Source organism: Mandrillus leucophaeus, unplaced genomic scaffold, assembly GCF_000951045.1.
Source record: "Mandrillus leucophaeus isolate KB7577 unplaced genomic scaffold, Mleu.le_1.0 Scaffold1324, whole genome shotgun sequence".
In the NCBI taxonomy this organism is placed as follows: Eukaryota; Metazoa; Chordata; class Mammalia; order Primates; family Cercopithecidae; genus Mandrillus; species Mandrillus leucophaeus.
Genome location: NW_012101282.1, coordinates 167,889 through 179,613, shown reverse-complemented (window position 1 = coordinate 179,613; position 11,725 = coordinate 167,889).

Here is an 11,725-nt window from a genome sequence, read left to right as displayed (position 1 = left end):
AAAAGAAGGAAATAAAGAAAAGAAGGAAAGAAAGAAAGAAAACGAGGCAGAAGATGTGGCTAACTGGCTAGCATGGGCCGTTTGCCACCCTGGTGTAAATGTGCTTCCTTCTTGTGCCATCAGCATTCACATTTGGTATTTGGAGTATCTTGATGTCATTGAGCCTTTTCATACTCACTCTTTATTAGAACATGTTCTCTTTTCCCTCTATTGTGGAGAGAGAATATTGCAGCATTCTGAGTAACAGCAGGACAGTCACTGTTGTCCATGGCAACAAGGCTGCATTGCAATGCTCCAATTGGTAAACAAAGTTCAAATGGTGAGGGTGTGGTCAAGAGCTCACTGTAACCTGGAGGAGCGGTTGGGTGAGGGCGAGGCCTTTGTGGAGTCCTCATTAGATCTCTTCTGCCAGGGATCTGAATATCTGAATGGATGCTTGGCTTAAATTCTTAGAGAATGAACCCAGAATAGATACCCCAAGCACATTTACCATGGTGAAAGGGAAAGAAAGGGGAGCTAGAAGTTACCAAGTATTTACTAAGTGCCAAGTTAGGTTCGGCACGCCCATCCTCTAGGGTAATCATTCAACACCACCTACAATCCTCTGAGGTAGATGTGCTTGGTCCATTTTACAGATGAGAGACCCAAGGCTCAGGGAGAAGGCAAGCAGCTGGTTCAAGGGTTTGAGTCCTGGCTCTGCATTTCCAACTGTGTGACCCAGGGCCCCCAGGCAGTGGTACGGTGACATTAGAACCAGGTCCACTCAACTCCAGTGTCCACAACACCCCACCATGTCATGAGCCAAGATGTTTTAATGAGCATGACATATTTTGTCTCTGCCTCTCCTGCAAGCTTCAAAGTTCTAAGCAGTGTGGGGGTTTTCAAAGGAAGCTGGCTTCAAGTCCAGTTCTCATTAAAGCTTGGAAGATCTTTGAGTTTGGCTTGTGGCTTGCTGACACTGCAACCTACACGCAGCAGGGCTGGGGGTAGGAGAGTATTGAGCAGCAAAGCCTCTGTCAAAATAGAATTTTATTACAAACAGGGACTCTTAGCCCTGGGTGTGGTCAAGGTTTAAAGATGAGAGAGTGGACACAGCCATAGAGGACTGTGAGGACGTAGGCAGGGTGTCCCAGGCCCGAGTTCTAGCACTCCACCTCACCGGACTGAGCAGGCAGCTTTCCAAAGAGCATCTGTGAGAAGTGAGGGCAGTTTTATCAGTCACACAGGAGAATGCCACCCTCGTAGTGCCTGGGCATCCTGGTTCTCTGCAAAAGCAATTAGAGATAGTGGGATCCAGAGCGGTAGAAATGCAATGTTTTTTTTTTTTCATTATTATTATACTTTAAGTTCTGGAATACATGTGCAGAACGTGCAGGTTTGTTACATAGGTATACACATGCCATGGTGGTTTGCTGCACCCATAAACCCGTCATCTAGGCTTTAAGCCCCGCAGAAATACAATGTTTTCATTCTACTTTAGTGATTTCACTTTGCCCTTTTCTAGGCAGAGTAGCTATGAGTTGACTTTGACACCCATCACTTGGTAGGGTGGGTGAGTCTGGTGGGATGGAGAAGTTGGCAGCACAAGTCAATGCAGAACCACGATGGCTAGCCCGAAGGATGAGGGTGAGGAGCCTGAATGGAATCAACTCTCAGGTTCCTCGGACAACTCCAAGACCAGTGAGGGGCTGAGAGCTAAATGCAAACCCACCCAGGAGCTGCAGGTATGTGAAATCTGTAAAGTGTTTCACTACGTGTTTAGGAACACCTCTAGTTCATTCCCTATTGTGGCTTCAGTTCTAAACTAGTCCGAGGGGAGGAGAAATTTCAGGGCAGTGTGGAGTAGTGAAGAACATGTGGACTTTACAAGTCAACAGACTTGGTTTGAATTGTGACTCAGTTCTCAGCTAGCTCTGTGAATGGAGTCAGTTTCCTCCAGTGTGAGAAGGGGTCATGATGGTCATCTTAGTCAGGGACTTGGCAGAAAAAGCATGGCACAACCCCAGCGTGGAATTGAAGAGGACTCAGGCAGACTCTTTAGTGAGAGTGGGTGGGGACATGGTGCACCCAGTGCAGGCACTAACAACAGTGGGCAGCAACAGAGGAGCATTTTGTTGGAACCAGGAGAGAAACGCAGAGGCAGCAGAGGAGCTGCCAGCAGGAGCTGGGCTGGAGGTCGAGGAGCACATCCACTGCCAGCTGCAGCCCACAAGGTGGGCAGGGGACAGACACCCTGCTGTCTCCTCTCCCTTTCCCATGGCCTACCGGAGCCTCCATGGGCCTGGCCTGACCCCATCAGCAGCCTGAGGGTTAAGAACCCAGATTGATGCCGTTCATTAGGGTCAGCCTCCAGAGCACGAAGCAGGGCAGAGATGGTGGACAATGGATCTCCAGGACCAAATGGAGAGTCTCCATTTGGTGAGTACCTGGTGAGTACCAGGACAGTCAAATAATATATTCAGTGCCAAGTATGTTCTGTGGGAGGTCAGAATACGCCCACCAAAATATGAAGGATTGTGGAGCTAAAGGCAATTAAGAAGCGGATATATGAAAGATCTCTGCCCTTGCTGTCTTTGCCTAAAAGCAGCGCATAGATTCACAAAAACAACGTTAGACTCTTACAGGCCTGACAATGATACCAGAGGAATCTACTTTAACAAGCTCTACTAATTCGCTTTTATCTGCCAGTCATTTGCCTTCCCCCAAGTTGCCACCCCTAGAGACTCAAAGTCCTTTTTTTTTTTTTTTCTTATCACTTTTATAAAAATGCACTGTGGGCCGGGTACGATGGCTCAGGCCTGTAATCCCAGCACTCTGGGAGGCTGAGGCAGGCGGATCACGAGGTCAGGAGTTCAAGCCCAGCATGGCCAACATGGTAAAATCCCATCTCTACTAAAGATACAAAAAATTAGCCAGGCTTGATGGCACACACCTGTAATCCCAGCTACTTGGGAGGCTGAGGCAGGAGAATCGCTTGAACGCAGGAGGTGGAGGTTGCAGTGAGCCAAGACCGCACCATTGCACTCCAGCCTGGGCAACAGGGCGAGACTCCGTCTAAAAAAAAAAAAAGAAAAAGAAAAAAACTTCACCGTGCTTTGTTGAAGACGCTACCTAAGATGGAATTCAAAGTTACCTCTTTGAGAAGTACCCAGTGCTGGGTGTTTCCCATACACATGTGAAACGTACATGTTCATAGCTTCTGTTTGCTTTTCTCCTGTTAATCTGTCTGTTGTTATAGGAACCTGTTCCAAGTTACAAGCTATGGGGGTTATTTTTCCCCTACAGTTTCAAGCTCCATGTTAGGTCTGCAGACTCAGATATAGTGCTGAATGCTCGCGGATATGGTGCTCATGGGTACTGGGGAATCAGCTGGTCATTGATTATAAAAAAGAGGAAGTAATTATGTAACTGCAAACTAGAATCAGTAATATAAAGGAAAAGTATGAGCTGCAATGAGAGTTACAAAGTAGACCCAGAACAAGGAGTCAGGAAACGGTGCATAAAGAAGCTGTGTTTAAGATGAAATTGGCAGGATATGGGGAGGTCATTTTAGGTGAGCCGCAGAGGAGAATGTCCCAAGCACAGGCTCTGAGAGTGGGGGAATATCCCTGCAGGAAAGAAGGCCAGTGTGGCCACAGCAGAGAGCATAGGGCTGCAGGAAGAGGCTGAAGGGGTAGGTGGGACTGTGCAGGCCATTAGGGAATATGGTCTAAACTGTGACCCCCAAAAAGTCATTAGCTGGGAGAGTGAGTTATGTGTGTTTTTAAGGAATTGAGCTGGTGACAGAGTGAAGAAATAATTGGAGGCATCAAGAGTAGGTGTTGGGATATGAGTCAAGAGAGCACTGCAGTGGTCTGAGAGATGGTCGTAGCTTAGCTTGAAGCCGCAGCAATTTTTCATTCACTCAATTACTCATTCAGTTAGTGCTGTGCTATGTTCCAGGCACTATTCTAGGCCTGTTGATGGAGCAATGCACAAGAAAGACAGGGTTTCTGTCCTCATGAAGCTTATCTTCTAGTGGGGAAGGATATGACAATGGTTAGGAAAAGCAAGTAGAGGGAGTTATTGCTGATAGCCAGTTTGCAGAAGGCCAAGGTGGCCGTTCAAGACAGTGCTGTGTGACTTGGGAGCCTGGACCAGCAGGAATCCTTAGCAATTCCCTGGTCTGTCCTAAAATCAGAGACTTCCCAGGAAAGTTTGGAGCCCCAGCTAAACATGCAGGGTAACCCACTGCTCAGCGAACTGCTCTAAAATAAAATCTGCTTAAAATAAAAACCAAAGAGAATCACACAGAGAGGAAGAAGGAAGGGGCCTTAGGAAGAGCAGGACGCAGTGTCTGGGGATTGTCCGAAAGCTGGGAAGGGGGGCCTGCTTTTGTACTTGTGTTAGGTAGAAACTTTCATGGCCTTTTTTCTCCTTTGCACCATTTATGGAGCCAGCTTCTGCTCACAGGCTACCAACCAGTCTGTGGTTAAAATAGGATGGGCCTCTAGGATGTGTGAAGCCTGATTAATTGCATTGTAGAGACCACTGGGCCGTGCCTAGGGTACAAGTGACTGACTGGTGCACCTGTGCTTTAGACAATATTGAATTCTTTGCATTCTCCAAGGCGTGTTCTCCATTCAGTATTTATTGAGCAATGACTAGGTGCCAGCAAATGTTCTAGGCAATAGGGCTACCAGAAAATGAGCTTCATTGCAGGAGGAGGAGAAGAGGATGGAGACCGAGAGTGGGAAAGAGGAAGGAGTTCATCTTTTACCCAGTGTCTTTCCTGCTTTATTGAGCCAGGCCTCAAAAAGGAAAGAGGAGAATACACCCAAGGCAATAATAGGCCATAGCAATATTAGCATTGATGCCAGTTTTATTTTCAAATACACACAAATAGAATCAAGGATGTTTGTTTCTGGAATTTTCTATTTATGCCATCAGAGATGATAGCATCTAGGGCATGGTTGATACTCAGAAAGCCACAGCTGAGATTCAGTGCTGAAAGCACTTCCTGCCTTTTTAGCACAGGCAGGCTGACAACAGGGACAGACTGGCTGTGGCTGGAATTCTTCCCCCTGTCCATTCTTTCATAGTGATTTTTAAAATTTGACTTTATGCCGGGGGCAGTGGCTCATGCCTGTAATCCCAGCACTCTAGGCTGAGGTGGGTGGATCACTTGAGGTCAGGAGTTTGAGACTAGCCTGGCCAACGTGGTGAAACCCCATCTCTACTAAAAATACAAAAATTAGCCAGGCGTGGTGGCAGGCACCTGTAATCCAAGCTACCTGGAAGCCTGAGGCAGGAGAATTGCTTGAATCTGGGAGGCAGAGGTTGCAGTGAGCCGGGATCGCGCCACTGCACTCCAACCTGTGTGAGAGAGCTAGACTCTGCCTCAATAAATAAATGAATAAATAAATAAATAAATAAAATTTGACGTCAGAATTGGACATAAAAAGCATCTTATCCAATGTTGTCTATTTGAAAAAGATACCAAATCACTCCACAGGGAGAATTATAATTCAGTCCACTACTGACTCTATGCCTAGAAGCAAACAAGGTAAAGTACTTTGTTGCTAAGGGGTTTAATTAGTTAATATTTACAAAGGATTTTAAAGATGAAAAAGTACTCTATAAATATAAAGTATTATTAATATCACCAGTAGTTCTACTGCTTTTATATTATGTAGGAAGACTTATTCTTTAGCCTGGTTATGAATTCTTGCGGTGAAAATGAAAAGGAGAAAAAGAACAGCAAGGATTCACAAAAGCATGCAACCCACTTCTTTTTTTTTGGTTTGTTTTGAAGGAATGTCTACAACTGAAAAAAGCTTTCTTGACATCTCATCCAAGAAAAGGAGTGCATGGTTTACAATTCTTTGTATTTCCTATGTTGGCATCACGCTCCCTGACTCCTCCATCCCTGACTCCTCCATCCCTGACTCCTCCATCCCTGACTCCTCCATCCCTGACTCCTCCATCCCTGACTCCTCCCGGAGTGCTGTCTGCTCCGGGTCAGTGGCTGAGGAGAGGTTTTTGGAAAGCTGAGTCTTGCAGAGAGAGAGTGGCCGTGGTCTGTGTTGACTGTCAAACTGCTCCGAGAGGACACAGAAACTCCCCAGGCCTAAGCGGATTCTGCCCTCCTCAGACAACAGTTTGCTTGGTGTGCAAATGAAGTCTTAGGGGGTGGTGAGTGGGGTGGTTCCCTCACTGTCATGCATAATCAGTGTGGGGTTTGGCAACAGCATAGCCAGGTGTGACCCTGATTATTCCCAAGGGCATCGCAACATGAATGCTTTTTTATTAACATAGTACCTAAGGTAGGTCGATTAGAGGGGCGGCTTTCATGAGGAGCCTCTAGTGACATGAAATATCAGTTTACATACTGTACTAGTTCGTTCTCGTGCGGCTGATAAAGACACACCTGAGACTGGGTCACTTATAAAGGAAAGAGGTTTAATTGACTCACAGTTCGGCATGGCTCGAGAGGACTCATGAAACCTGCAATCATGGCGGAAGGGGAAGCAAATGCGTCCTTTTTCGTGTGGTGGCAGCAAGAAGCACAGAGCCAAGTGGGGGAGAGAGCCCCTTATAAAACCATCAGATCTCATGAGAACTCACTCACTATCATGAGAACAGCACGGAGGTAACCTCCCCCTTGATTCAATTACCTCCCATCGGATCCCTTCCATGACACATGGGGACTATGGGAACCAGGGTTTAAGATGAGATTTGGGTGGGGACACAGCCAAATCGTATCATATAATAAAGCATCAAGTCAAGGGGCCTGGGAACCTAAGGTGGCACTCCTGGAGAGAAGGCAGAGCCCTGGAAGAGTCTCAGGAAGGTAGCGAATATAGGCTAAGCTTCAGCAGTAGGTGCTACCCCCTTTATTCTGAAGAATGACCCTGAAATAGAGGATAAAAGATGGATTGGCCAGATCATAAATGACAGCTACCATTGATGTCTCTGGGCCGTGCCTAGGCACTTCTTTATCCAACAGGTATTATGTGCCCCACTGGCTGTTAATCGCCAGTCTACATCCTTTGTGAGACTCAGTGCCATCTGAAAGGCAGTATCTGTGTAAGTTTCACACCTCCCAGGTACCAAGGTCCTGAACTGGGGATCAGGAGGAGGGTGAAGGAATGTCCACAGGCAAACATCTTCCAAGGAAAGATAAAGGCAGTGGCACTGGCAAACCATCCTCTCTTTTCTCCCTGTGAATGGGGCTTCCATGCCCTCCATCACAGGACTAGGTTCACTCTCTTCTGCTTTTCTGCCATGTGAGGACACAGCATTTATCCCCTCCAGAGGATGCAGGTTTCAAGGTGCCATCTTGGAAGCAGAGGTCAAACCCTCACCAGGCACCATACTGGCCGGCACCTTGATCTGGGAATGTCCAGCCTCTAGAACTGTAAGGAATTATTTTGTGATTTTTATGAATTAGCCAGTCTGTGGTACTCTGTTATAGCAGCACAAAACGAACTGAAGACACCTGAGTTCCCTAATTCCCCTAGTGTTTAGTTGGACATCATGATATCAATAAAATCACCAAGGATCCAGCAAAGGCAGACAAGCCTTTGTTTTTTCTAAAATAACCCAGAATTCAAAAGGACCATGGCTACTGAAAATGGAGCCTGGGCACCACTAGCGCTGTGTGTGTCTACCAATCTTCTATCACCTCTCCATCTCTCCCTCATATTTTCATGGGTTCATTTGCAAAGGCTGATAAAGAAAATTGCCACGAGCAGCTGTAGCTGTGGAAACATAGCTTGTGTTATGTGTGGGCATGCATAATGTGTGCTCACACATGTGTGTGCATGGGTTTGTGTGTGCAAGGGTGTGTGTGCAAATATATTGTATATGTCTGTGTGTCTTATGCATACATGTGTTCACCTCTGTGTGCATGCACGTGCACTTATGTGTGTGCACTTGTGTCTGTCTGCATGCAAGTGTGTGCATGTGTGTGTATACAGCAGGCAACGGCAGGTGGTATACAACACTGTGATGTCACCGTCTGCTGGTAGCTGCCAGCTGAGCAGAGGAATGGGCAGCCCTTACCACTATTAACTGGCTTGCTGCTGGGCCTCTGCCTTCACTGCTTCTTGTTTTTGCTTTGTTGTTATTGTTTCTTCTCTTTCCACATAGATTTGCTCTCCTGAGTGAGATTATAAATTGCTCAAGGACAAAGACCTTGTCATAATTTTGTATGTTATTATGATGCAGTTCCAAGGCAGCTCCTCCGGTCATCTTTGTTCAGACTCTCCCTGACCCCCACGTGGTTACACCACCGCCTCTTTATTTTGGCTCCTGGAGTAAGTCTTCATATCTGCAGACCATCAGGAAGGGTCCAGACCCCAGAGCCAGCTATTGGTTTCTGGCAATGATGCCCAGCAATTGTGTCCACTGAGCCCTCCCCAATTCAGTGCTGTGTGGTACACATTTGAGAGCTCACCAGCCATGGCTGGGACTGCAATGTGAACACATTAAATCCTCTGACTTCCACTCACTGGTGACAAATGGGACACTCTACTGATTATGCTCCTTGGTTCCCTGATGCACTCTCCACCCTTTTTTGCATGCTCTGTGCCCTGTAAGCTAATGCTAAGTCTACATCACGCCAGTTTGCTTGCCACCTACCAGTTGGGTTCAGCCACAGGAGGTTGAAGATGAGGGGAGAGAGAGGTCAAGGTATGTGCCCCCACCTCCCATTTCTTCCCTGCCAGAGGCAGCCTGGCAAAGGCTGACATTTTTTCTGGCTACAGCTCCTGTCGGGTGGATCTTCTTGACAGAATCTTCTTTGGGGCTCAGTGGCCACCGGCTCTGAGAACACTATTTCCCCTCTGTCCCTTAGGACTGAGCTAGTGATGGCTGCTCCAGGTTCTACCCCTAGGGGCCTGAACATCCCTCACTGGGTCCCTTAACCCTGCCACCCCTCACAAGTAGTCTGCTCACTAAACTTTCCTTAGACAAATCCTCTGAAGGACGATCTCCCTTCACCACTCTGTCTGATAAAGCCATAAAATGTGTGCTCCTCAAGGGCAGGGATCTGTCTGCGTCATTGTTAAGTATCCCCAGTGCTTAACATAAGTAGGTGATCAACAGATGTTTGCTAAAGAAACACTGGTTGGATGAAGAATGAATAACTTGCATGAATGGATGGTCTGGAAACTACAATGGTGAATGAGTCAGTGATATTTATAGCACAGCAAAACAAAAACCCAGCCACCTCCTCCCTGTCTAGAGAAGGGCCTTCAAGAGGAAGGAGAGGGAGACACTTGACTAGGATGGCTATGGCATGTAGCACGACAAGGAAGACATCCGCTGCTGGAGCTCCTCATCCATGCCTCAGGAACGACAGCACACTTATTGGAAACAGACTCAAGCTTCCTGGCACACGGCATCTGTCTGTGGAGAAGCCAAACCATGTCTCTCCCAAATGTAGACCATGAAATAAAAGGCAACTGGAGAGGGTATCATTTCCCTTTTATAGCTCGAAAGAGAAAGAAAGGGGAAGGAAGAGTGACCCATTGGCTGTAACGGCAGAGAAGGAAAGGATGTCTACTTGCAGAGAGGGCAGATTTTAAGAATGAATGAACCACATTCATGACAGGAAGCTCTTCATGAGTGTCCTCCCTACTTCCCTGTCTTACAGCAGAAATACTTTCAAGCAAGGATCCTCTTTGCATCATCCTTTTTGCATTACTGCCCAGAAAAGAATTGCGTGTGGCACTTACATTGCATAAATGCAGATCCAGCCCCATTGTATGTGACTGCACGGATGTGTGATATGAATGGTGGAAGGAATCCAGCATGGAAAGAGGGAAAGCTGTGTCTGGCTCTCGCTGAATCTCATGCAAGTCCCTTTGCCTCTCTAGAATTCTCCTTTCCCTTTGATAACATAGGGTATTACAACATTATCTCCCTGGATCCCTCTCAGTCTGATGTTACCTAACTGTGATTTCATGATCATGTTCCATGTGTCCATGTTGTCCAAAACAAGACAAGATCCATGGCTGTGAAAGAAAGATTAATGTAGATGCAAAGTTCTTTACTCACTGAAGCAAAAAAGTGGAATAAATAAGCAATTTAGAAGGATTTTCAATAACAAAGGCTGAAGTAAGAAAGTATTTCTGTTTAATGCTTGATTTTCCTCCAAATAAAGTTTATATGTCCTAAGCACTTTAAATTATGCTTTGTCTTAAGTATTTTTAAATAGCTTTCAACCAGTTCCCAATACTTTTCTTTAGAGTGTATATAATTTCCATGCGGTTTTAAAAAAGGAAGAAAAACACAAATTGTCACTGAGTTTATTTAGGTAACGCTCACAAGCGTTTTCTTTTGGTCAACGTAATGATAAACTGTCTCCAATATTTATAGATGTCCTGTGCTCAAGGTTTTTTGTTTTTCTTGTAGTATCTACAGGGATGAAAATCTTAAATATGCAATAAGATTTGTAAACAATTTTTTTGCTGTGTATTGAGTTGCATTTATCAAATCGAGTTTAAAATGCACCAAGTGAAACAAATTAGGTTAGAATGAATCCATTTAGGAACTTTATTTCATTTGAATTACAGACTCATTATGAAGTCAGAACGCTGCTTGTTTGATCCATTACAACTTCTAAGACAAGACCATGGTGTGGTCCCCGACAAACTGATCCCTGGTTCCTTCAGAAACCCTCTCCCCTTTCTCTTCACTGTCTTCTGTAGCCCTTAGCAACTGACATTGATAATTACTCTTTCCGTTCAGTTCAACCAAATTTATTGGGTGCCAGGCTCCGTGTGTGGTGGGTTTAGGGTGTGAGTCTGGTGTTTTCCATAACATGCAGTGAGAGGTGTGTCTCATAGAACTTGGCGTTACCAAACTCCTTAGGTTATGTTGATTGTCTATAGCATTAGTGATTTATTGTTTACAGATCATTTTCCACTAATATATTGTTCCCTCAAAGCTGGCTGCCTTGGTCGATTACCCTCATCTCATTATATCGAGAGGAAAAGGAAGCTTGAGAGGTGCAGGAAGACCCCTGAGTCCAGTCATATGAATACAAATATCAGAAACAAAGTCCATGGAGACACAGACCCCACTTCCTCCCCAGCCTCCTCTCTCTGTTGCTCTCTGGCAGCCCGTGCTCTGGCCCACCTGAATTCCTTTCAGGTCCTCAGACACACCCACTTTCTATCACCTGCACACTCCTGTATTCATATCCGCTGATCTATCTGCCCAGCACTGACCTCCTGCCCTCGCCTCATTTAGGGTTGCAAATAGCTACCTCTTCCCTCTGCCTTTCCCCACCCAGACACCCCTGCACCCCACACGAATTACTTGTTGAAACAGAGCTTCTGGCTGCGTGCAGTGGCTCACGCCTGTAATCCCAGCACTTTGGGAGGCCAAGGTGGGTGGATCACCTGAGGTCAGGAGCTCAAGACCAGCCTGGATAACATGGTGAAACCCCATCTCTACTGAAAATACAAAAAATTAGCTGGGCGTGGTGGCGCATGCCTGTAATCCCATCTACTCTGGAGGCTGAGGCAGGAGAATCCTTTGAACCCAGGAGGTAGAGGTTGCAGTGAGCTGAGATGGTGCCACTGCACTCCAGCCTGGGCAACAAGGGTGAAATTCCATCTCAAAAAAAAAAAAAGAAATAGAAATAGAGCTTCTTCAAGGACAAGGAGCATGCCTGCTTCTCTTCTGCTGTCTCTGAGATTGGGATGCAGCAACCAACACGGTAGCTCCCCTG